Genomic DNA, 27,948 nt, shown 5'->3' on the forward strand with positions numbered 1-27,948 from the left:
TAATTAATTATCTGATAGAATCCTTTGGTGCACATAATGACTAATTTGTTGATATTCATAAATTCACATAAAAAGGAGTAAATCACAATTAACAATTGAGTGTGAATTGCAGATAAATACCCCAGCCATAATCATTTTAGTACTTAAGTATAATCACTCCCAAAATCCCAGTAGCTACACCAAGTCATTCCTGATTAGTAAAATCTGCATTAAAACTTGGGGCCAGCTACATCTTTCCTTTCTTTCCATGGAGGTGAAAGATTCTGTGATACTAACATCTGCACCTTTACTCCAAAGTGATAAGATTTTGATATCTCCAGCATCCTTGACCGCAATAAGTAGCAAGTCACAGCCGATTGGTATGGAAAACTAAAATATGCATTTGGAAAATAATGTTAGATGAGACACGACAGAATATTATTGGGGAATACTGATTGAAAATGACACTCAAAATAAAATCATTTTTGCGTTAAGGAGCTTCTGGAAGGGAAACTTATTAAAAGTATTGATCTATATGCCTTAAGAAGTTCAGTTCTGAACAGTCTATGAACATTACCTCATTATTTCCATATTTATCATAGTTTATTTATCTATGCAATGTCTTGTAATTTGATGTTCTTGCAGTGTACAGCTGCCACAAAACAACAAATTTCACATCATGTAAATCAGCGATGATAATTCTGAATCCGATTCCAGTTCTAATGCTTACACCTTTCATTTTTAATACTGGCCAATTCTCCACATTTTTGACAGCTGCACTTTCCACCAGACCTACCAGTCCTAACTAATATAATTCTTAATAGTTCTAACCAATAAAAAAGAAAGCTAAATTCCCGGGAAGTAGAAAAGTATATCTATGTTTAAGTCCTATCACGTCCATACACCAGAACAATAAAATGGACTAGAGTAAGTGGACTTTGAATTATATCCATACTTTCAAAAAGCTGCCATGCATCTTTAAAATTATAAGTAGCTAATAATATATTTAACACATTGGAAATTTGGTTTCTACTTTTTATATGCATTTATTTCTGTACATTTAAGTCTCTGGAGGCAGGAAATAGTATATATTGTCACCAATATACAATTTCTGCAATCAGGATGAAATACATTGAATTTCAGGAATATACAGTACATACATACAAGGTAAGAACAGGAATAGACTACGTAGCCCCTCATGGTTGGACTCATGACTAATCTGATTGTAATTGCAACTCTGCATTCCCATCAGCCATGTTATTTTTCATCTTTGCTTAGCAAGAATTTATCTACCATTGCCTTAAAATATTGGAATAATTTACCACCACCATTTGTGAACTAAGTCCCAAAGGTTGAGAGAGGATAAAATCACCTGATTGCTGTCTTAAGTTCTCCCACAAGCCGATTTTGAATTCATCCTATCAGGATTCATTGGGATCTTATATGTTCCGATCATGTCCTCTTTCACTCTTTTCCAATAAGAAAGTGGCATGCTTGTTTGCAGCTGCCTTTCTGAGTCTAACAAATAATGCAGGTTTTTCCTTGTGATCGTGTGACCCTGCTGGACATTGGTAATACAAAATACTGCAAGTCTGGTTTGTCGCTGAGACTGATGGTGGGGAGCTGCTAGCCTTGGCTGTTGCATGGGCCAGACACCCAGGTGAAGAGACGCCAGAGGGAACAGAGGTGGGCCCTCAGGAATGCGTGCTGGGTTGGGGGTTCGCCCTTCCCGTCAGTGCTACACTCCAGTATTCATTTCCTGGAAGACAAGCTGGGTTTCTTACGGCTGACCCAGTGCAAGGGAAGTTGATTTCCTCTTGTCTGTGGCTGAAACTGGCATGAAATGAGGAACTGCTGCATACTTGTTCTTGCAGAAACATGGCTTCTGGACAACATCATCAATCTTCATGCCATGCCACTCGACGGCTTGTGGTAATATTGTTTTTTATGTCTGTATGTGCTAGTGTAACGAAACAAGCTGTGTGTCTGTATATACTGAGGTTTACACCTTGGCCCCAGAGGAATGTTGTTTTGTTTAGCTGTATACATATGTATGGTTGAATGACAATTAACCTTGAACTTGTTTAAACTTGATTTTGATGGAAGCCTCCTCCACTCAACCCTTCATGATAAGGGAACACACCCATTGTAACCATCCTTCTAATAAACATGCTCAATAATCCTTACAATATATTTGCACTTCTAAGTATGGAATCCAATACTGTTCAGAGGAAGCCGAGGGAAAAATGGGATCTTTTTTTTCTGGTTGGCAAGTCAAAATGAATGATTTGACTCACTGATTAGTGCTGGGGTCGTGTCTCACAATGTTCAACAACTGAAGCATACCTCCATGATTTTGTACTTTATTCCTCCAGCAGTAAAGAATAATATTCAGTTTGCTTTCTAATGATCCACTTGAATATCTGTCTTTTGTAAACAATGCACAAAGATACCCAGGTCCCCTGCACTTTCATCTCTGACCATTTAGATGATATGCTGATTTTTTATTTTTCGTGTCAAAGAGGGCAATTTCATATTTTCCCACATTATAATTTGTTTGCTATCACTTTGCCCCCTCACTGAGCCAACTGATAATCATTTCAACCTCTTTATTTTCTGTGTATTTTCCTGCCTACCTTTGTGTCATTGGCAAAATTAGCAATCATACCTTTGATGTCTTCTTTCAAGGCTTTTAAGTAAACTGTAAAAGGTTGTGACCACAGCATCAATTTCATCTTTCCACTCTGGAAAAGGCTACTTTTTTGCCTACCTCTTTTCTGTTAGCCAAGTAATCTTCTATCCAGATTATATAACCTTAATACAATGTTTCTACAGATTGCCAACCAATTTCCATTAAACATTTTCAAAGGCACATTCACTAAGTAGCTCTCACTAAAATGTAATTGCAAAGATTTACCCAAAAATGTGATATCCAGTTACCAGCCAGAGCAACTGGCTGGGATATTGGCAGCAACTGCAGGATAGCTGGCCTCTCATTTAGCATCACCACCCCCCCCCACACTTCCTTTTCAGTCTTGATGAAGCGTCTCAGATCAAAATATTGACTGTTTTATCCTTTCCATCAATGTTGCCTAACCTACTGAGTTCCTCCAACATTTTGTGAGTGTGTTAATCTTGCTCATCATAAGTTTCTCACCTGCCACATGATTGACTGATTATATATTTGTTTTACAATCAGGTGCATGGGTGTACCTAATAAAGTGGCCACAAAATTGTATGTGCCATCATTAAATAACCACACAAAAAATTAATCATTTCCCTCTGTTCAACTTGGGAGACTTCACTGAGTCTAATGGGTTCATCATCACAAATTCGATTTCAGAAATTAGTCATTGGTTGGCAGATAATTTGGAAGATTGCAGAAATATGAATGGAGTTAAATGAAGGCAACTAGTCATGTTCAGCAACATATAATTCATTTTGTTCAATGTACAATCTGAAATTCATATGGTTGAATCATTTTCATTTTAAATATCATTAACATATGTCAAACAATCGCCACCAGTTCCTGTTTCAAAAATATTGGTTTTGTAAGGCATAATCTGCATTTGATTACTGAGAAAATAAATGTCATTTACATAGAAACCCCCCCCAAAAAAACACAAAGCTATAAAGCAGTTTATCATAGTGAAAATAGCACAGATCTATATATTAATTTTCTACATGCCTACTTCTTACTAATTTCTTATTCAATCTACTGCTGTTAATATAAAGTTCTGCAACAGATTATTCAAAGAAAGATAAGTTAGACTTCAGATGTTTCAATATGGAACTAAACACATTGGTAGGAGTGGGAAATGAACATCTCATATTCCATTTGTGCAGCCTCCAATCCAATGGTATTAACAATGACACACCTTTGTTTTTCTTCCTTTGTTCATTTTTCCCATCCTGTACTGTTTTCAGCAACTCATTATCTAGATCTGTTACTCTTACCTGGTTCCATCACACAAACACCTATTCACCTGGGTTTCATCTTTGCTACACTTTAATATTCCCTCCCCCATTTGGTTCTATGTACTCATTATCCCTCCTTTATCTAATCTATCTCTGTCTCTCCTCCACAAAGCTCCATCTGCATACTTTTTTTTCCATCTATCACCCTGAGCCCTTTTCCTCTCCTTTATTTTGTCCCATCTGCTGATCAACACCCATCTCAGCCAGTTCCATCACCCACAAGCCCCTGTCTCACTCCCCTCCCCCACTGTGTCTCACTGACTCTCTTTCGTTGATGCTTTGTGTCCTGATGCGGGGTCGTGACCTGAAACTACAAAAATAGTAGACACAGCTCAGTCCAGCACAGGTAAAGCCATCGCCACTATTGAGCACATCTATTAGGAACATTGTTATAGGAATGCAGCTCCATCATCAAAGGCTGGTTCAGGAACAGTTACTACCCCTCAACCATCAAGCTCTTGAACCAAAGGAGATAACTTGGCAAAGGGTCTCGGCCTGAAATGTCGACTGTACTTCTTCCTATAGATGCTGCCTGGCCTACTGTGTTCCACCAGCAGTTTGTGTTTGTAACTTCACTCAACTTCATTTGCCTCATCACTGAACTGTTCCCACAACCTATGGACTCATTTTCAAGGACTCTTCATCTCATGTTCTTGATTTCAACAGCTTATTTATTCATGATTATTATTTCTTTTTTTGTATTTGCACAGCTTGTTGTCCTCTGCACTGTGGTGGAACCCCTGATCAGGTGGTCTTTCATTTATCCTGTTATGGTCATTATTTTATAGATTTATTTTGTATTGTTACGTATTCAGGCAACAATAAATATATGAGTTAGGCAAGGGCTTATATAACAAATAACACGTTTATTAAACACTGAAAATAAACCCCCCAAAAGTAAACGAACACTAATGTAACCTGAAATCAGCTGCTGTGCGGTAGCTCAAACAGTTCTTAAAGTGATGTTGCAAAAACAGTTCTTTAAAGTAGTATTGCCAAAAGTTCAAAATGCTCACGGTCCATTTAAGGGAGAGACTTTTTAAGACGATTTAAATTCTCTTTCACGTCGTTTCGCTTCGATCCCCGACGTCAAACTTTTCCCACAAAGACTTTACGAAATGAAATGAAACGGCCTAAAGGCACTGACCTTTCCTTTATCACACTGTCCTCAATCTTCTGCTATCCCGCAGAGATTAACACAAGAACAGTCAACGAATTCCTTCCAAATAAGGATTAAATAAGGTCGAACCCGTTTCACCGTTGAAAATCGATTCTCCTAGATCTTTAACTCCCGAGCTCTGATCTTTACTCTCCACTGATCCTCAACTAGCAGTATTGTAAAGAAACTGCTGGCAATGCCCTTTTAAACTTTAGGCATTAGATAAAACTTCATCTTTCAACCAAACTGCGTCATCACATTAAATCACACAGTGGCATGAAGTCAACGTGGCAAATCCAGCCACGAACTGCCCGCCCCCTCACAGGGTGGGGTCTTCCTTTTATAACCTGCAAAAAAAACCTGTCACATGATCTCCACTGGTGGGAAAATGACATCACTCCACCATCACAAGACCTTTACCTCAAGCCCAGTATAACTTCAACCCCAGTCACATGACAAGGGTACCACTGTCATGTCATGAGTATGTAACAGTATACACACAAGAAAGTGAATCTGAAGGTTGTATATAGTGACATATGTGTACTTCGATATTAAATTTACTTGGAACTGATTCCACAACCTTTGGACTCACCTTTAAGGACTCTACAATTCATGTTCTTGATATTTACTACTTATTTATTTATTATTATTTTCTTTTTGTATTTTCACAGTTTCTTTTCTTTTGCATACTGGTTGTTTGTCCATCTCTGTCATGTGCAATTTTTCATTGATCCTATTGTGTTTCTTTCTATTAATTATGAATGCCCACAAGGAAATGAATCTCAGGTGAGGTATATGTACTTTGATAATAAATTTACTTTGAACTCTTTGAACTTTGAACATCAACATTCATTTTGCCTCCATAGCTGCTGCTTTACACATTCTCTATCCAAGTTCTTCCAGCAGTTTATTTTCTTTTATTCATGAGATGCTGTAGGACAGAAATTGAGTTTTTAAGTACAGCATTACTGCTTTGTTGTGTTCTTTACAAAGTTGTATGACAGAATAGTTAACTTAATTATAACTTAAAAAACACCATTCAACCACAATTTCCAGGGGTTTTGTGAAAGTAGCTTCTCATTATCCTTATTTATTGTCCGTTAGGAGATGAGGAAAAACTTTACCACATTAAACGCTTTATGAAAGCAGGCCAGCAACTTGTCAGATAGACAATAGACAATAGACAATAGGTCCAGAAGTAGACCATTCGGCCCTTCAAGCCTGCACCGCCATTCTGAGATCATGGCTGATCAATTCCTATCAATACCCGGTTCCTGCCTTGTCCCCATATCCCTTGATTCCCCTAACCATAAGATACTTATCTAGCTCCTTCTTGAAAGCATCCAGAGAATTGGCCTCCACTACCTTCCGAGGAAGTGCATTCCAGACACCCACAACTCTCTGGGAGAAGAAGTTTTTCCTTAACTCTGTCCTAAATGACCAACCCCTTATTCTCAAACCATGCCCTCTGGTACTGGACTCTCCCAGCATCTGGAACATACTTCCTTCCTCTATCTTGTCCAATCCCTTAATAATCTTATATGTTTCAATCAGATCCCCTCTCAATCTCCTTAATTCCAGCATGTACAAGCCCAGTCTCTCTAACCTCTCTGCATAAGACAGTCCTGACATCCCAGGAATTAACCTCATGAATCTACACTGCACTTCCTCTACAGCCAGGATGTCCTTCCTTAACCCTGGAGACCAAAACTGTACACAATACTCCAGGTGTGGTCTCACCAGGGCCCTGTACAAATGCAAGAGGATTTCCTTGCTCTTGTACTCAATTCCCTTTGTAATAAAGGCCAACATTCCATTAGCCTTCTTCACTGCCTGCTGCACTTGCTCATTCACCTTCAATGACTGATGAACAAGGACTCCTAGATCTCTTTGTATTTCTCCCTAACCTAACTCTACACCGTTCAGATAATAATCTGCCTTCCTGTTCTTACTCCCAAAGTGGATAACCTCACACTTATTCACATTAAACATCATCTGCCAAGTATCTGCCCACTCACCCAGCCTATCCAAGTCACCCTGAATTCTCCTAACATCCTCATCACATGTCACACTGCCACCCAGCTTAGTATCATCAGCAAACTTGCTGATGTTATTTTTTATGCCGTCATCCAAATCGTTAACGTAAATGGTAAACAGCTGTGTTCCCAATACCGAGCCCTGTGGCACCCCACTAGTCACCACCTGCCATTCCGAGAAACACCCATTCACCGCTACCCTTTGCTTTCTATCTGCCAACCAGTTTTCTATCCATGTCAATGCCTTCCCCCCGATGCCCTGAGCTTTGATTTTACCCACCAATCTTCTTTGTGGGACCTTATCAAATGCCTTCTGAAAATTGAGGTACACTACATCCACTGGATCTCCCTTGTCTAACTTCCTGGTTACATCCTCAAAAAACCCCAATAGATTGGTCAAGCATGATTTACCCTTGGTAAATCCATGCTGGCTCGGCCCAATCTTATCACTGCTATCTAGATATGCCACTATTTTATCTTTAATAATGGACTCTAGCATCTTCCCCACCACCGATGTCAGGCTGACAGGTCGATAGTTCTCTGTTTTCTCCCCCCCTCCTTTCTTAAAAAGTGGGATAACATTAGCCATTTTCCAATCCTCAGGAACTGATCCTGAATCTAAGGAACATTGGAAAATGATTACCAATGCATCCACAATTTCCAGGGCCACCTCCTTTAGTACCCTAGGGTGCAGACCACCTGGACCTGGGGATTTGTCAGCCTTCAGTCCCATCAGTCTACTCTTCACTGTTTCCTTCCAAATGTCAATCTGTTTCATTTCCTTTGTTACCCTATGTCCTTGGCCCATCCATACATCTGGGAGATTGCTTGTGTCTTCCTTAGTGAAAACAGATCTAAAGTACTCATTAAATTCTTCTGCCATTTCTCTGTTTCCCATAACAATTTCCCATAACAAATAAAAGGAGATGCAACAGACCTCTCAGCAATAGCACTTGAATGGAAATGAGCAGTACAAAGTTAATTTCTCCAGTGGAGACATTCGAGGAAAAGGTTGCCTCAAAGGTAAAAACTCTCCATAAGATAATTACTGAGAAACTAATAAATATCATCTAGGTCTAGCATTGCTATTGACTCACAGTAAACATAGCTTAGATGTCTCATGTCTTCAAGGTACCTCCTAAAAATTATTCTACTAAAGCATACTTCTTTTCAAATTAGAATTCCTCAAGCTTTTCAACCAATGTATTAAAGCCTATTGTTCAGCACAATAACAGCATGTTCTAAGCAGGCCCGAAACATCCTAATTGTTGAAAAAGGTTCTTGTGCTTTCCCGGCATATGATCAGTAAACTCTACTTGGGCTTCCAGCCGGATATAGCCAGGTATGGGTAGAGGTGGCAGAAACTTTGATTATAATTGATACCTGCAACCGGCTGGAAGCCCGAGAAGAGCTTATCCTACTTGTTGATTAACCGAAAGCAAGAGGACCTCCAAGACGACCACAACCTTGTCATGATTTGGGGGCTTATGTGCCTCAATGTCCCAGGGAGCTATGCAGGAATGGAGTCAGGGCTTTATGCTTTGGCTGTTGGTAGGGTCAACCATGCCAAACAGATGAATGGATAGAGGTCAGACTAAGAGTGTTCCACGATCCTCCAGGTTCACGGGTTCAGCTCAAGGCTAACAACCCTAGCTGGTAAAATAAAATTGTTACAGAAACAGTAATGAAAGATCCTTTGATATCTGAGTGTAGTGGTATTCCTGAGTCTCCAGACGGGATGCACGGGTAGTGAAAACTGAGCTACTCACACGATGAAGGAAGCCTTAAAAACTGCCGAAGATGGAGGACTTTCATTATGCCCAATGGCATAATTGGCAGTAGGTAAGTGTGGCAAACCAGAGTACAAAATACTGAAGCAATTCACTAGCTCACAAGTGACATTGATCTGTTCATGTTTCCAGTTTCTGACACTGTAACAGTCTGGATCCTATTTTTCTGTCTGCAGCAGAGAAGTGAATTACAAAATGGCACTAGGAAGATTCTTTCATATGTACAGGGATAACTAATAATTAATATGAAAAGATCAAAAAGTATGAAGAGACATTTGTAATATAAAAATGGACGTAGGAGTTTCAATTCTCAATCCTCAATTATAATTTGTAAATTGTAAATAGTTTGGTCTAAGAGTAGGGAAAAATTGTTAGCACAGGGTCTGGAATGATTTGAGTGTACTAAATACCCAGACAGCACAACCACAAACACTACTGGAAACAGCTATCACCAAACATAAGACAAACATCAAGAGACACCAAACAATCAATACCTGTGGCTGAATCCGATCTTTTATCTCCTGTCTGTTCTTTGAGTTCATTCTGCAGAGTGTAAACGTTGTACCTCTAGACAATTGCCTGATAATAAATTGTGGACTTTAGTCCAAGCCAATGTTTCCTCAGAAAAAATCGTACATTTTAAGCACGTGAAGAATAATTTTGGAGAAGTATCACAGAGGCATTCCTGCTGTTAGGCTTGAACAAGAACTTCTGACTCTGTGTGACAATAAAAAAATGAGACGAGAAGTCTACATTAATACCATCTCAGAGATCATTGGCCGAGGAGCAGAAAGGTATGTCTGCCAGATGCGAAGTATTTTTTTTCTTTTTCAATATTTTTATTGATTTTTTACAAAAAAGAAAATAGAGTACAGGAGGATACATATCATTTATCAATTACAATACATTTGAATCACGCTTATAGTCTCATTACCCCATATTCATGTGAATTAATTTGAATCATAATATTGAAAAGTAATAATTTTATTATACAAAAAAAAACCCTAAACCCACTACGAAGAAAACCTGTTAGGTAAAGAAAGAAGAAAAGGAAAAAAAATCCTTATTATATAGTAAAACATCTTATTAACCAGCATCTGCACTTGATAACGAATCAAAGATTTTGAAAATAATTCATAAAAAGGTCCCCACAATGTTAGAAAGTCTTGCCAGAAATTGAACAACGAATCTTCTCTAAATTTAAGCATGACATAACATCACTTAGCCATTGAGCATGAGTAGGCGGAGCAGTATTTTTCAGTTCCTTTTCGATTTTACCTAAAAACAACACAGCAGACTTCCTTGTCTTCCTATTCCTCTCTCCAACGGAAATAAATTCCAGATGTGTACAAGCAAAGGGATCTTTAAGAATTCATCTAATAATGCTCAAGTGTTAAAGCAAAATATTGCAGATGCTGAAAATCTGAAATAAAAATTCTGGAAGTGCTTAGCAGTCAGCAAGCAGGGAGAGTGAGAGAGAAACACACAGAGTTATCATCTCCATTTGGTGCTATTTCATCAGAACTGACACAAGTTTTGCAGAATAACAGAAGGTAGGTGAAAACATGAGGGAAGCTCTATGAAAAGATGAAGATTGAATGATACATACCATGGTAGTTGTGGTGAACTACATATACCTGTCTGGACACGTCCCCTGCTGACTGCTCCTGTGGCTCCTCCCGCAGACCCCTATATAAAGGCGATTGAGGTCTGAGCCTGGCCTCTCAGTCTCCAGGACGTAATATGGTGGTCAACTACTGCTTGTTCCTTCTTCCAGTCAATAAAAGCTGATATCTCGCCTTTACGCCTCAGAGAGTTATTGATGGTGCATCAATATTGCCAACTGAAAGAGGGTGATAAAAGTTAGTGAAGGATAAAAAGTATGCTTGCAGGAGGTGCAAATATGATGGGGCAAATGAGAGCTGAGAGGGAAACTGAAAGCCACAAATGTGCAAATGGCTGATAATCTAAACCTGTTGAATTCACCGTTGAGTCTGGGAGCATATGATGTCTGCTGGGACACCCTAGGAGATCAAAGGCAGAAAGGTCAGAGTGGAAATGGGATGGAGAATTAAAATAACAGGCAAATGAAGCTCCAAGTTAACCATGTGGACTGATGGGGAATGCAAAGCGTTCACTATGTTAGCATTTATGCAGAAGAGACTACAGCAGAAAAAAAAACAAATGCTCAATTAAACTGTAAGAAATGCCAGTAATCTCTGCTGGTGCCATCAGGTCTGCTGGAACTTAGAGATAATGATCATCTATTGATATTGTTTTGTCAAAGAAGAGATGCAGGAATAATCCTGCAAATCATAGGCTAGTGCAACTGACATCAATAGAAGGGAAATGATCAGAAATGACTTTGAAGGATAGGAGCTACTCAAATCTGGAAGTGCAGAAACTTACCAGAGATGATTGGCACGGCTTTGTGCAGAGGAAGTAATGCCTTGTGAAACTGATCAAATTTTTTGAGGCGGTGATGAGAGGAAGGTATTGGAGAGGATGTTGTCTTTAGTACAGCATTCAACAAGATCTATCATGGTAGGCTGATCCAGAAGTTTAAGGTACATGGGATCCATGGTAACTTGGTAGATCAGATTCAAAATGGCTTGTCTGTAGAAGACAATGGGTAGTGGTGAAGGGGCGTTAATCTGATTGGTGGTCTGTGACCAATGGTCTTCTAAAAACTTGGATTGTTTTCTCTGGAGAGTTGGAGGTTGAGGGGGAACCTGACAGAAGTTATCAAGTTATGAGTGACATAGAAGCAGAATCTTTTCTCCAGGGTGGAAACGTCAAATGCAATCACAACACTTAAGAGGCATATAGTCAGGCATGTGAACAAGCATGATGGAATAATGGGTCGTAGACTAAGTGCAGGCAGGTGTGATAAGGGATAAGTTTAGTACATGTGTGATAAGAGATAGTAAGTACATGTTCAGCACAGCATTGTGGGCCAAAGGGCCTGTATTGTGCTGTAGGTTTTCTATGTTTCTTTGTTTAATTTGGCATCATGTTTAACACGTCATTGTAGACTGAAGAGTCTTCTCTTGTGCTGTACTGATTTTTCTATATTTTAGATTCCATATTCCCTGTTCTATAAGGACAAGCTGCTCAAAAGTGACATTTGGAATTGGGAATGTATCATGTGACATTAGGAAATGTATCACTAGAAAAAGGAGAATTTGTCTTCTTTGGTTTAAAGAGGACACAAAAATTTAGACCCTATCATAATACAGTGCAGCCTTTGGGAAATCAAATTCCAAGTCCGGGTTTATAAGTTTATAAGCTTACTTTACATCCAAGCCAAATAAATGATCATTCTATCAGTTATGATAAAATGGTCTTCACTCCATCATTGAATCCATAGAAGTCAATCCATAATGACATTAAATGTACCTATTGAATATCTGTTTTTCTCAAAATGTACATCACAGCTTTCAATAAAACTGATCTTCAGCAATTTTTTTTATTTTGAGAAAACATCCTAATTGGCAAATAATCTTAGTTTGAGGTTCCAAATAGAGTTAATGAATGTAATGGCTCTGAATTTGAAATACATCTGCCTAATCAATGTGGAAGTACATACATAAATGATAAAATAAACATCTGGGTAGGCTAGAATTTAGCCAGACTGGAATGGCTTCCCTCAGTTCACTTTCCAGGTTGTGCTGAATTGGGTGGTAATGAACTGGCAGCCCCATGTGGACACCCCCAATTTAAACTCCATTGAAGATCAGGCAGAACATCATATCAAGCTGTCATCTTGATTCTATTCAAGGCAGCATTACCCCTCACTCTACATTTTCAGTTGGCTGAAGTATCAGACTATTTTTAGAATGAAGCTTGGTCTCTAAGAATCTCTATATTAAAAAAATCAGTCCAAAAATGGCCTAAGATATGATTTTGGTAACTGCACCACTTCAGAAATTTAAGCACTGGGAAAAATACTTACAATTTTGCTAACTAATTATTCTTCCTTCTTCTCCCCCCTCTCTTCCCAACAATAAAGCAGAACTCTGGTCTCTCACATTCTTGAGACACTTTGATGTTCGCCCGTGAGTTGTGTTACCATCCCTCTCACGTGGCTGTGCTCTATCATGGCCTGAGGCCAGTTCTTATGTTATCCGGCATTTTAGTCACATTACAAAAGACAAATTGAAAAACATTCAAAACTTCATTAATTATACTACTATAAGTTTAAAACAGGGAACATTTTTATTTAGATGTATTACTGTGTAATTCCCAAATTATTAAAAACACGAATTTAGTTTCAAAGTCGTACGGGGGGTTTTAGTATTTAAGGCAATAAGTGCTATGTTATATCAAAAACGACAACTGACAAGCTTAGTGTAAATAGTACCCAAAATTATCTTCTTAAAACCTCAGTTGAGTCTATCCACTTTTGACACATGCATTTTTACATGGGTCAGCATTCAACAGCCAGCATGACCACCAAATTTAACAATGTCACAGGCCGTTCCATGGATAACAGGCTCCAGAAGCCAATTTAAAAGGCGAACATAGAGGGTGATCTCTATATTGGAGCTGGTCCGAATGACTGAATGGAAACATAAGGTTTATTAGAAGGTAACTGCTTAAGGTTTCACCCTTGAGCCATGTGTTCTGAGAGATTAAAAGTATATTTCCTGGCTAGAATATAATTAAAACTGTTCAAGATTTTTTCATATTAAATAATGAACATAGTGAATGCTACAGTTCATTATACATGATTTATACATCCTGCATGAATTCTTAAATTGCAATAGTTTTAAAAAATCATCATGATAAATCTGAAAAAGGAAACAGATACAGAGGAAAGAATAAAATACACCACTTTCCTCAGCATGCTTTATGTCTTTGGTACTCTCTTTCGCCTTTTATTTTGTGTCTAATTCTTGTGTCTGTTCCATTGACGTAAGATATGTGAGCCAGACAGATGCAAGAGCACAAGAAATGAGAGAAGAAGTAGGGCAATGGGGCCCATCAAGACTGCTCCCCCTTTCAATCAATGGGGCCCATTGAGCCTGCTCCCCCTTTCAATCAATGGGGCCCATCGAGCCTGCTCCCCCTTTCAATCAATGGGGCCCATCGAGCCTGCTCCCCCTTTCAATCAATGGGGCCCATCGAGCCTGCTCTCCCTTTCAATCAATGGGGCCCATCGAGCCTGCTCCCCCTTTCAATCAATGGGGCCCATTGAGCCTGCTCCCCCTTTCAATCATTGAGGCCCATGGAGCCTGCTTTCCCTTTCAATCAATGGGGCCCATCGAGCCTGCTCTCCCTTTCAATCAATGGGGCCCATTGAGCCTGCTCCCCCTTTCAATCAATGGGGCCCATCGAGCCTGCTCTCCCTTTCAATCAATGGGGCCCATCGAGTCTGCTCCCCCTTTCAATCAATAGGACCCATCGAGCCTGCTCTCCCTTTCAATCAATGGGGCCCATCGAGCCTGCTCCCCCTTTCAATCAATGGGGCCCATCGAGCCTGCTCTCCCTTTCAATCAATGGGGCCCATTGAGCCTGCTCCCCCTTTCAATCAATGGGGCCCATCGAGCCTGCTCTCCCTTTCAATCAATGGGGCCCATCGAGCCTGCTCCCCCTTTCAATCAATGGGGCCCATCGAGCCTGCTCCCCCTTTCAATCAATGGGGCCCATCGAGCCTGCTCCCCCTTTCAATCATTGAGGCCCATGGAGCCTGCTCTCCCTTTCAATAAATGGGGCCCATCGAGCCCGCTCCCCTTTTCTACATTTTGAGATTATACTTGGTCCAGCCTTTGGCTTTAATGCCACTTTCTCACTCAGCTATATAGTCCTTCCCTCCCTTGCATGTCAAGCTCCTCCGAGATGACAACAAAAGAAATTGTGTGTTTCTAAGTATCTATAACATCCCCAGGGACTTCACAGAACTTGCACAAGTGCAACCATCCAACCGCTAAACCACACCTCTTCCGTGTCTGGTTCAATGCAAGCAGTAGTTCCATGTTCCACATCTGAGCTGAGAGAATAAAGCAAGAATTGAGCTAGGATCTGTTCCAATCCATGGGATGGTGCACTAATGATTTACTGCTCGTCACTAACAATGCCACAAGCAGTTGAGGCATTGATCACAATGTCAACAAATCTCATCTCTCTCATTTGAGAATTAATACCACGGGTTTCATTTTACAACATTTCAATATTAGCTTTTGTGAAATAATACTACTTAATTTTTCTGTTTTCACTAATTGATCTATGATAAATGTGATCAACTGCTGCTCAAATGGCTTATTGAATGTTATCTTGCAGACGCAGTAAATGATTTGCAGATAGCAGCCCTGAGAAAAAAGCTCATTTGCCAGGTACGTAAAATTGGGGTAGTATTAGAAAGATCAGAACTGCTATTGCAATCAGATAACAATTTGAGTGCAATCTTAATAGAAAGCACAGATTTGCATGCTGTAAATTTTCACTGGACATTGTTGAGATGGTGGTAAGTCACTGGAAAATGAAGCTGGTAGATCTTATTCACCATAAACCCATGTTGTGGAGAATCTATTTCTCCTTTCTCCAACACAGCAATGTTTTATACTTTTTCAACACAAAGACATCAATTATTAACAGCAATCTCAATGGTGATAATTGCCTTCGTAATATTAACAGTACTTACCTTCTTTAACTTTAAAATTGAGAGGAAAAGGAATTTCAGCTAGAAGGTGGTGAATCATTGGGTATATTTAAGGCAGAGTTTGGTAGTTTTTTTCACTGTCAAGGGGGTTAAGAGTTACAGGGAGAAAGCAGGAGAATCGGGTTGAAAATATATGGCCATGATTGAATGGCAGAGCTAATACAGGAGATGGGCACTTACTGTCATCCCTGTCTTCACTTGCTTCTCAAGACTGGTCCTTGAGTGAATTACTGCCTGCTAGCCACATAATTCCAAAACTCCTGAATAAGCCATACAGGCACAAGCTAACAAATGGGGCCAGATTCTCCTGAGAAATGCTGACAGCTTCATGTAGAAGTCTCATCCTACTTGAACGGAGTCCATTGGGTTTTCAGGGAGTCCAGAGGCAAAGTACAAACTTCTTTGAACCTCCTAGCTTGTACTTGGCTATGATACCTACATATCCTGACTGGTCGCTTCATGGTCGGGTATAGCAATTCAAATGCACAGGAACGTAAAATAGACTCACCCCATTATATCATGGATGAATTCTTCCCCACTATTGGCAGTAGTTAATCAGGAAGGGAACATCTGCCATCAAAGATTCCCACTATACCATCTTTTCACAGCTACCATCAGGAAGGAGGTGCAGAAGCTGAAGCTCCATCCCACCAGGTTCAAGGATGGCTACTTCCCTTCAACCATCTGGTTCTTGAGACAATTGTAAAGACCCTTACCAATACGGATTAGCAATACCCTGAACATTTTGACCACTTTGCACTAAAATAGACCTCATTTTCTTTGTTCTAATTGTGCTTACATGTAAATATATCGAGTATAATTTGTGTTTAATTATTTTTTTTGCAAATTCTGCTTAAATGATGCTATGTGAATATGATGGCAATACACCTGTGCATACACATGCATGAGCATAAACTCCACCCCTTCCAGCCAAGGTGAACAGTTGTTCGGGACTCAGGTAAGCATTATATAATACAGGCCTTCTGCATTACAACAGTTCCAGTTACAGAGATTCAACTTACAGAATTCACAATTCTGCACCAAAAAATCTAGTCTATGGAATTTTTAAAAATTGCTTTTATGAAATTTATGAGAAGGAAAGAAAATAATTGCTATTTTTGCAACTCACATTTTTTCATGTCACTTCTTTTGTTACAATTGTGCCCCAACTCTGAGGGGCCGAAGGGTACAAAGTAGCCCCCTCCTTTTTGAGAATTGCAAGATCGCTATTAATGCGGGTCTGGGACCCAGGAAATGAGAAAGAGACACACAGAATCCACAAGGGGTTTGGAATGCCCTGGCCCCTCAGTGATACAAAGCCACGGAAAACGGCCATTGTCTCTTGGAGACAGAATTGTGTATTGAGTACTGTACTATTTATTTGAAGCCCTCAGGGAATGAACAAAGTGGGCTGGTTGAGGGAGGGCATCATTCCAACCTGATTGACATCTGAGACCCTGTGAGTAAGGATAAAAGAGGGTCTGGGGAACAACCCCTTTAGACGCACCAGGAGAAATGCTAGAAATCCCGTGACAGCGTTTAATAGCGACAGCCAGCGGTGACTCGTGTGTGTGTCCATCCTTGCTCGGATGACGAGTTTTCCACAGAACGGCTTAGCTAAAGGACCGACTACAAAAACGGAACTCTTGAAGGATCGACATCATGAAAAGGAAAAGCCAGCAAGTTTAAAACATCTGTCTGTCTTGACTCCAACCAAAGGCTGCAGCCTAAATGAACTAAAGTGACTTTTATATTTCCATCGCACGATACATTACCCCTAGACAACGATAGAGCTATTTCTTATTGATTATTATTATACCCGCGCTTTTAGATTTAGTATTGACGACGTATATTATCTGTATGTTTGCACTGATATTATTTTTGTGTATTTTTATCAATAAATACTGTTAAAAATAGTACCATCAGACTTCAACGGACTTCTCTATCTTTGCTGGTAAGTGATCCAGTTACGGGGTACGTAACAACTTGGGGGTTCTCGTCTCTGGATTTGACACCAAATTGGGAGGCAAGTGAATCAGGCTTGTAAGTCCAAACTTGGATCTGGTACATGGGTAGCCAGATGGGAAACCAGCAAAGATGGACGTGGATGAATTTATAGAAAACCCGATTCCAGAGGCACTAGAGGCGGCCACCAAATCGGACTTGATAAATATGGCGAAGGGACTAAACCTCGCAGAGGTGAGGTTGTCAATGAAAAAGCGGGAGGTGCGAAGGGCCATAACTCAGTATTATATTGGGAATAATGTGTTTGCAGCTGAGGTATTGGAAAATATCCCTGAAAAGGTACCAGCTAGTGGGACGGCTCAGTTAGAGTTGGAGAAATTAAGGTTGGAACATGCAATTAAGTTAAAGCAGCTGGAAGCAGCTGAGAAGGAGAAAGAAAGAGCCGAGAGAGAAAAAGAAAGGGCCGACAAACAAAGGGAGCATGCGCTCCATCTAAAGGAGTTAGAGGTGAAACGGGAGCATGAGCTCCAGCTAAAGGAATTAGAGGTGAAAAAAGAGCAGGACAGAGCTGAGAAGCAAAGAGAGCATGAAATTCAGTTAAAACAGCTGGAAGCAGCTCAGAAAGAGAGGGAGAGAGCCGAGAAGGAGAGAGAGTATGAGAAGGCAGAGAAACAGAGGCAACACGACTTGGGTATGGAGAAGCTAAGGCAAGAGCGAAGAGCTCGAGGGTCAGACCGAGAGGAGCGGTTTAATTTTAGTCGGGAGTTGAGGTTAGTACCTCCGTTTGAGGAGACAGATGTTGATAGTTATTTCTTGCTTTTTGAAAAGCTGGCAGTGAATCAGAAGTGGCCCAAAGAGCAGTGGGTGGCGTTGTTACAAAGTGTGTTAAAAGGGAAGGCACAACGGGCATATGCGGCATTGTCCATGGAGGAGGAAGAGGAGGAGAGTTATGACAAAGTAAAAGCGGCCATTCTCCGGACTTATGAATTGGTACCTGAAGCGTACAGACAAAAGTTCAGAAATTTGAAGAAAGGGTGGAATCAGACGTATACCGAGTTTGCCTATGAGAAGGGGGTGCTCTTGGATCGTTGGTGTGCAGCAGAAATAGTGGAAGAGGATTTTTGGCGTCTCAGGGAGTTAATTCTGATTGAGGAATTTAAAAGTGGTGTTTCGGAGGATATCCGGATGTATTTGAACGAGAAGCCGAATAAGTCCATCTCAGAATTTGCTAGGTTCGCAGATGAATATGCCCTAACCCACAAGACAAAGTTTCCTTGAATAAAAGTTCCCAGAGAGACAGTGGGAACGATCGAGAAAGCCCGCTGGCTGAGGCAGAGGTCCCACCGGGAGCTAGTGGTAAGATTGAAGAGGAGGAGCAGGACGGCCAGAGATTTCTGGGCTTGACCTGTTTTAATTGTTGAAAGGGGGGACATATTGCATTTAGGTGCTTTGCTCTGAGGAAGGAGACAGGAAAATGGAAAGCCGCAGTCCCTATAGGATGTGCCGTGGTAATCAGTAAATCGACAAGAGAGCCCCGGGTAGACAGAGTACGAGAAGGGTCTGAGACTTGTATGTCAAAAGGAACCATGTCTGTGAGAGAGGGAGACCCACCAGTTCCAGTGCGGATTTGGAGAGACACATGAGCTGAACTGTCCTTGATCAGCAGTAAGGTACTGGATTTTGGTCACAAGACGGGAATGGTAGCTGTCAAAGGAATAGGAAAAGGGACGGAAATGGAGCCCTTGCATCGGATCATTATGAATTGTGAGCTGGTATCTGGACCAGTTGAAATGGGGGTGCGATCAGAATTCCCAAAAACTACGCGGACGTCCTTCTGGGTAACGATTTAGCTGGTGGTAAGGTTTGGTCAGCAATGAATCTGTCGAGACAGCCGGTGGAGGTCCCGCCCCTAGATTCCAAGATCTATCCCGCATGCGCGATCACTCGCAGCATGTTGAGAAAGGCAGCTGAGAACAAGAGCAGTTTAAATCCGGCCAGTATCGATTTGGCCAAGACGTTTTTACCAACCCTGTACCACAAGGGTTTAGAGGGTGATAAAACGAAGAGTAGTAAAGTGAAAGAGAGTAAGGGAGAGGAGGTAGACCTGCCCTTAGCAAGGAGAAAAGTTCTAGAGGCATGAAATAAAGATAAGAAACAGATAGAGCTGTTAAAAGGTCCAGAGTTGGACATGGATGATCTGTCTGGTTTGGCAGAACTGTTTGAAGAAGTTGAAAATTCTAAAGGTGTTCCCGATTAAGAAATGAGGGCAGTCCTAGATGAAAAGGATGCCCTTACCTTGGAGAAGTCTGCTGGGTTGGCAGATGAGGTTGTTTCAGCCCACGGGGTTGAGTTTACTCCGGAAGGGAGCTGCCCAGAGAGTAGCTGGGAGGATCAGGGGAATTTGGAATTTGAACAGGGTACGGGTGTTGAAAGCCTGGAAGAGGCAGATGTCCCATTTGAGTGTGTCCATGATGTGGATGCACATGGTACTGAACCTAGTAAGGGAGCTCAGAAAAAGTCTGAGGTATTTGATTCAGTTGAAAAGGAATGCAGTCCTTGTGGGTCAGATGGACTTGGTTCAGTGAAGAAAGGGTTAACCTTGGTAATAGTGGGAAGTGAGAGTTCCCAGGTGTTTGTGCTCAAAGGTGTGTTAAAAGTTAGTGAGGAGATAACGGGTGGTGAGGTAAATATTATTATTGAAGGAAAAGGGAAAAGTGTAGTTTCCAAATCGAATGAAGAAAATTTAAAGTCTGGATTGATGTCAGATGCAGCAACCAGGCTACAGAGACAATGGCTTGGTACCACAAAGCCTGTGAATCAATTACAGGTTGAGTTGGAAGGTAAAGGGGCCCCACACACTATTGTTAATCCAGAGTGTCATGTGAAATCACAGAATTCGAAATGCTGTTTGAAAAAAGAGGGATCGCTGGCATTGAGAACTAATAGCCTAAAGGGTCCTGAAGAGAAATCTAACAACTTGCGTAAAATTAAAGAATTGTGTGGAAATTCGGAATATGGTCTAAGTTTGGAACACATTGTTGATAAAATAACTCCTATGAAAGGAGCGGGCGAAAGCCTATTTCGCCAGGGTGCACAAGCTCCTCATGTGGGAATTAACTGGAAAAGAGGCAAGGGTTAATGGGACGCCATTTTTAATAGCAGAAGCCGGTTTTAAGGGATTTCGACAAAGCATGTGAATAATAAAGACAACCCCCATGGAAGCTTGACTGTTAAGTTTGAAAGTAACTTAAAGATTAGTATTTTGCATGAACTTTTGTAGTATACACGTAAGCTAAGATCACAACTCTTTAGTTGTTGTTTGCTGAAGGAAAAAAATAAAAATAGGTGGTTGTTAAATTGAAGTCTAATGCTACAAGACTTTAGTAAGGTACAAGATGTTAAGGTATTAAAGGAAGTGACAATGTAATCATTAACTGTTTAGATGCCGAATTGAATGTATAACTGTATTACTTTGTAGTGAAAAAAAACTTTTGTATTGTGTTAGATTCTAAAATCCTGTAAGACTCTGTATTACTTCGTTTTTTACCGATGGTAAAAAACGTGTTGAAGAAAGGGGGTGTTACGACTGTGCCCCAACTCTGAGGGGCCGAAGGGTACAAAGTAGCCCCCTCCTTTTTGAGAATCGCAAGATCGCTATTAATGCGGGTCTGGGACCCAGGAAATGAGAGAGAGAGACACACAGAATCCACAAGGGGTTTGGAATGCCCTGGCCCCTCAGTGATACAAAGCCACGGAAAATGGCCATTGTCTCTTGGAGACAGAATTGTGTATTGAGTACTGTACTATTTATTTGAAGCCCTCAGGGAATGAACAAAGTGGGCTGGTTGAGGGATTGCATCATTCCAACCTGATTGACATCTGAGACCCTGTGAGTAAGGATAAAAGAGGGTCTGGGGAACATCCCCTTTAGACGCACCAGGAGAAATGCTAGAAATCCCGTGACAGCGTTTAATAGCGACAGCCGGTGGTGACTCGTGTGTGTGTCCATCCTTGCTCGGATGACGAGTTTTCCACAGAACGGCTTAGCTAAAGGACCGACTACAAAAACGGAACTCTTGAAGGATCGACATCATAAAAAGGAAAAGCCAGCAAGTTTAAAACATCTGTCTGTCTTGACTCCAACCAAAGGCTGCAGCCTAAATGAACTAAAGTGACTTTTATATTTCCATCGCACGATACATTACCCCTAGACAACGATAGAGCTATTTCTTATTGATTATTATTATACCCACGCTTTTAGATTTAGTATTGACGACGTATATTATCTGTATGTTTGCATTGATATTATTTTTGTGTATTTTTATCAATAAATACTGTTAAAAATAGTACCATCAGACTTCAACGGACCTCTCTATCTTTGCTGGTAAGTGACCCAGTTACAGGGTACGTAACACTTTGTCTTCTGTAAAATTGCAATATGAGCTCTTTTCTAGGAGCATATCTCCCTCCCTCCTGTACTGTGGGGATCACCTATACAGTACACTGAGTATATCAAAATGCTTTTCTAAATTTTTTCTATAGTTATTATAATTTAAAGATTATTAGCAGTTGATTAACTTAATTTTTTTTTGATGCTTTAGGTAGTTTTTAACAGAGAAATACTTTTGACAGTTTTTACAACTGCTTTTTCCTTGGCTATGTTTCAACTGGCTATCAACACCTTTTGGCGTTTCTGCCTGTGGTGCAGGCCTGTTCTGATTCACCATATGGTGGGAGGGGAGGTGTCACTCGGCCTCAACAATGAAGATTGTGATGATGTCCAAAAAAAGTTTTCCCCTGGAGAACAAACTTGGGTGTATTCTTCACACTTCAGACAGTTTGAATAGAAACAGAAAATATTAAGTATAGCATAAAACATTCAGCCCCTCAGACCTGCTCCCACGGCTGAGCTTTTACCTTGGTGTAATATCCACAATTCCCTAGAATTGCCTAATATTCAAAAATTTATCAGTCTCTGCCCTGAATATTTTTTCTAGGATGGGCCTTTAGGATCAAGGATAAGTTGCTTCTGTTGATGATCCTGATTCTGATGTGACTATAAACCAGACTCTTCCATAGATGGGGCAGGAGGCACTTGACTTGGCAGACTGGTGGCTAATTTGTGATTGGTACACTCCTTCTGGCATTTACAAACATCTGTGTGTTCCTGATGCATAGATTCAGGGTTTCTTATAGCATTTCTAAATTCTCCTTCTCTACTTTGAATGATCATTGGCAAGGGGTCTCCAAGATCCAGTAGAGGTGTTGCATTTTTCAAGGAGGCTTTATGCAGATCCTTGAATTTGTCCTCTCTTTGCTTGCTGTTCTCTCCTGTGTCAAAGCATGATTAGAGATGCTTCTGAATAAGTCCTTCAGGATGTCAGATGTTGGACACATGAATGACATGGCTTGTCTGGCAGTGCTGACTAAGTAGTGCTGGGGTAATTGATCTGAAAGATGATAATGACAAGGGTTCACTTATCATTCTCATGAACATGGAAAATTTTGTGGAAGCAATTTTGGTGGTTTATTTTTGAACACCAACAACTATCAGTTTCTTGTCATTTAAAGAAGTCTTTTTTTTCCTCCACTGTGTTACGTGAAATCAAACAACCACTTCTAAATGTGTACAGCACTTATCAAATCAAAATATTTGCTTAATGAACATCTTCCATACTGAAAACCTCAGCTCATTGGACAGGGTAACCTTTGACTATTGTTGATTTCTTATCAAGACTGAAAAAGCAGGTTAAGCGATTTCAGTTCTTCATGTACATAAATAGGTATGCCTTTGAAATTAGATTATAGATAACAGACATTATAATATGCTTATCTCTAATGCTTAATGGAATAAACTTCAGTACAAGGCATAAGCAGAATATTGCACACTGCTGGCATTATTTTGAAAAAATAGATATTGAGAATGTATAAGTTAATCATCTTTAGGGCTGTATCACAAAAGGAAAAGTAAGAATAAATTTGGGTAAAACATTGTGCAGAAAATGAGCATCAACTACACACAGAAAGACTATCTTGACATTGGTATTTTAGTGAGAAATCTGGGCCTTAAGAAGCTTTCAGGCCCCTTGGATATGCCCATTATTTAGCACCTCTTAAAGAAACCTTCTGTAAAATTTGTTGAGAATGTGCATAACAGATGTTGAGCATGGGCTTCTCAAAATTTTTTAATTAACACTTTATCTGTCAATGAAAGATCATTTTATTTTGCCCAAGAAAAATATCCTTCCTCATGGACCCTAGAGACTCAACATCAGTGCAATTCCTTTCATCGCCACACCAGATCATCTCCTAACCAACACAACATCAACATCTAATTTTTGAACCATTGTCCATCCAGCATCTGTAAAGCACAAGATGCCTGTGGAGATGTAATAGGCACTGAGAGTTCAAACATAAAATTTACCTGTGTAAATCAAGCCTAATTGACCCTCCAAGTGTGAACCTGATAACTGCCATTAATCTACATCCAATTTCCTACCCATGACTTAAAGCATGTAACCCTTTGGAGACAAAAATGACTCGAGTTTGGAGCGATAAAAAACAACCTGTTGGAGGAACTCCACAAAGTCAGGTAGCATCCAAAGGGTCAGTCTGGAGACCAACTCACATACAGCTGTCAATGTCAATGAGACGAAATGAGAAACAAAAAAAAAATTGGAAACACCCAGTAGGTTAGGAAGAATCAGTAGCAGGAGGGGCGAAGTTGACATTTCAGGTCATAGACCTTGAATTCTGATGAAGTTTCTGCTTTATATTTTTAGCACCTGCAGTTTTTTTGATTTCCAGATGTCCATAGACATTTATTTTGGTGGTGTTGATTGGAGAATATATGTAACCCAAAAACCTGGGAGAAATTCCTGAGCATTTCTTAAAAAATAGTAATGCACTATGTTTTGCAACCATCTGAATTAGGAAGTGGATCACGCCTTTTGTTTGTCTAAGTAACATTACTAGGTACATTCTCTACCAGACCAATATATAAATTAAATTGTGCGTCAGGCAGTGAGGATGAAACGTTATTAGAAAAATATGCAGAAGAACGGAAAATTGGGCTTTCTTCTGGATGAGCATGTTAGGAAGCATTCTGGAGACATGTGAATACAGGAGATATTTATTTAAAAAAAGAAGCAGGCTTCAGTTCTTTTGCAAATGTAAATAAGTTCGGAGACTTGCAATTCACCTTCAGTTCTTATTGTAAATTGCAAGCAATAAACTGAAGTTAAATTGGCCCGGACTAAGAGATTGCATGTGCAAGAACCAAATGTTAAAACAATGGGGTTGTGTTAACTGGCTTGGATTAAACCAGGCAACATGGCTAAGTAATTTGCATCATTGTGACTTGAGTGCAATCTGCAGACTGGATGGCTGTTGTCACTTAACTTATCAAACATGGTCACAGGTATAGGCAATCAGTAGGCTTTGTACATTCAGAGACAGCCCTGACAACATTAATTTAGGTTGCCTGGCTCTCTGTCATCAAAAGGTTTTAGAATACAACATTTGTGTAGTTTCTTCCAGAGGCACTTAGACCTTCAAAAGTGTCTTATCAATTACAAAAGTGCTTCCACTATGTATCTCAAAGGAATCATTTGTCCACCTTAAATATCAAAGTAAACAATAACATTGTAGCTCTTGAAATTGTTTTGAATCACCTACTCTTTGATCTTAAGGATATAGAAATGTGATGTACCTTTGGGTTTGCGAACCTCTATCGAGAGTGTCTCCAGAATGATGCCCACTTGTTGTGCTGAGTAAAGACTTTATATCATTAGGTTCAGTGTCTGTCTGGTGACTTTGTTCACAGTCCCAACAGAGCAGTCAGAATGAGTCAATCGCATCTTTTTCATCTGTTTCCATGCTATCTTTTCCACTTCAAGTCAGGTCAAGTCAAGTCAAATTTTATTGTCATTTCGACCATAACTGCTGGTACAGTACATAGTAAAAATGAGACAATGTTTTTCAGGACCATGGTGTTACATGACACACTACAAAAACTAGACTGAACTACGTAATAAAAAAAACACAGAGAAAGCTACACTAGACTACAGACCTACACGGGACTGCATAAAGTGCACAAAAATCAATGCAGGCATTATAATAAATAATAAACAGGACAGTAGGGCAAGGTGTCAGTCCAGGCTTTGGGTATTGAGGAGTCTGATAGCCTGGGGGAAGAAACTGTTACATAGTCTGGTTGTGAGAGCCCGAATGCTTCGGAGCCTTTTCCCAGACAGCAGGAGGGAGAAGAGATTGTATGAGGGGTGCATGGGGTCCTTCATAATGCTGATTCCTTTGCAGATGCAGCATGTAGTGTAAATATCCGTGATGGTAGGAAGAGGGACCCCGATGATCTTCTCAGCTGACCTCACTATCCACTGCAGGGTCTTGCGATCTGAGATGACAAGGATGTGGGAAATTTGTTTAAGCTGTACCTCATGATAACTTCATCTTTCATTTGAATAAGAGGCCAGAACCAAGGCACACCATTTCAACCTTCAGTTCTGTTGTGGTGGGGAGAGAAGAGGAAGAGAAAATTTAAGTTCTGGCTTCATTCTGTAGCTCGAGCTTCAGAAGTTGAAAAACAGAAAGAATTAGTACCCTGGCACATCACGTTGAAGGGGCAGTACTCACTCACTGCAGCTTTTGTTGTGTGCCACAACTCTCTAATTACAGGATATGTCCCACAATCAGCCTGAAGGTTTGTATGAGATTTGCTTTCTTCATTAAGTAGTGCATCAATTGATTCACAGATATAAAAGTGTTCATTCAGATGTATCACTAGACATTGTGCAGTATTGACTTAAAAGTCAATGACAACTCACCCCAATTACACCTTTCCATGATAAGTCTCTTTCAAGGATTAATGGAACAGTAAACACTTAATTACATAATCACCAAGTCTGGGTGCTGGTTATACATCAAGGAATTACATATGTAAAGGGGGTTTCTTCTTTTTTCTTTGTTACTGTGTATGTAATCAAAATGGCTTCTTTGTTTTGTTAAAAGCAGGAATACTTCGTTGTTGCGAGAGAGTGCTGGAAGCTTGTTTGGGTTAAAATTTACTGATAACGAGAATTGTATTCCTTTGTAAACCAACTGGGATTAATGATGTTCTTTCTTCTGAGTCTGTAAGCTATTGTTGGCGGGCTTTTGGGGAGATCTGCACGAGGGGTTGAGAGAGAGAGGACGCGATGCTGTAAGCTGGGTGAGGAACGGACCCCAAGCGGGGGTCCAAGGCCAGGAGGTATCCCGAGGAGATGAAGATAGATGTGCTTGGTTGACCACTTCGGGTGGTCCTGAGCTGTGATTCGAGGAGTTCGGAGGGGATCGAATGGTGGCCAAAAGACTTCAATAATTGAGCTCCAACGGTTGTGCACAAAGTGGTTTGGACTTTGATAAGTTTGGCGCCTTGTCTTTATTTTTTTCTTCATATATACTGTATCCTTATTAATCACTTAGTTATAGTAACCTTTATAAATTGTACTCATTTAATCACATACTGTCTGTTTTTGGGCAAGGCGGGGACATCACACAGCATCCACACCAGCTGATTACCCAGTTTGGCGGGGCCGAAGGCTGCTCCCCCTAGACGAGAATGAGCTGAGTGAGCCTGAGGCGACCCAGGGGGTTACACATAATTAACTTAATGCTTATTTAAATTAAGGAAATACTCTTGAAGCAGATCTATATGCTGGCACTATTACACCTTAAAGAATTCTTGGGTAAGCAGCACTCAAACTTTGCGTACCATCAAATCTTTTATTGTTTTCTCTCTGCCTCTCTATGAAACAGGAAGGCAGTGATCTATGGTTTCTGTTCTTAAAGTGAGACCATCTGTTTTTTAATATTGTCCTTTTGGAAAGCAGATGAATGGCAGCCAGAGAGGATCAGGAAGCTCTCAGGTTCTCTGTGGAAGAATGAACTGTGCAATGCCTTTTCATTTGTACATTCTCAGACAAAGTGTTCCATGGTGTCCAATTCCATTTTTAAAAACCAATAGCACCATTACCACTCGTGTGACCTCTAGGAGTGGAGCATTTCCACAATAACTGAGGGGTTTCCTCACACAAACCAGCCCCTGCCTGTCCAGTAGTGGCAGAGCCCTGTACTGTGTTTCCGCCCCTCCGAGCCTCCACAGTGCCTGAACCGGTTGGCAGTATTCCTCTGCAGAAATATCGATGAGCTAGCAGACCAAAGGGTGTCTTCCACCGAGTTGATGATCTTCCAATGGCACTTCAAAGTTCAAAGTCAATTTATTATCGAAGTACATTTATGTCACCTTATACAACCCTGAGATTCATTTCTTGCGGGCATTCACAATAAATCCATAATAGAATAATGAACGTAATAAAGTCAATG

The sequence above is a fragment of the Hypanus sabinus genome, chromosome 19 (assembly GCF_030144855.1).
Source record: "Hypanus sabinus isolate sHypSab1 chromosome 19, sHypSab1.hap1, whole genome shotgun sequence".
Classification (NCBI taxonomy): domain Eukaryota; kingdom Metazoa; phylum Chordata; class Chondrichthyes; order Myliobatiformes; family Dasyatidae; genus Hypanus; species Hypanus sabinus.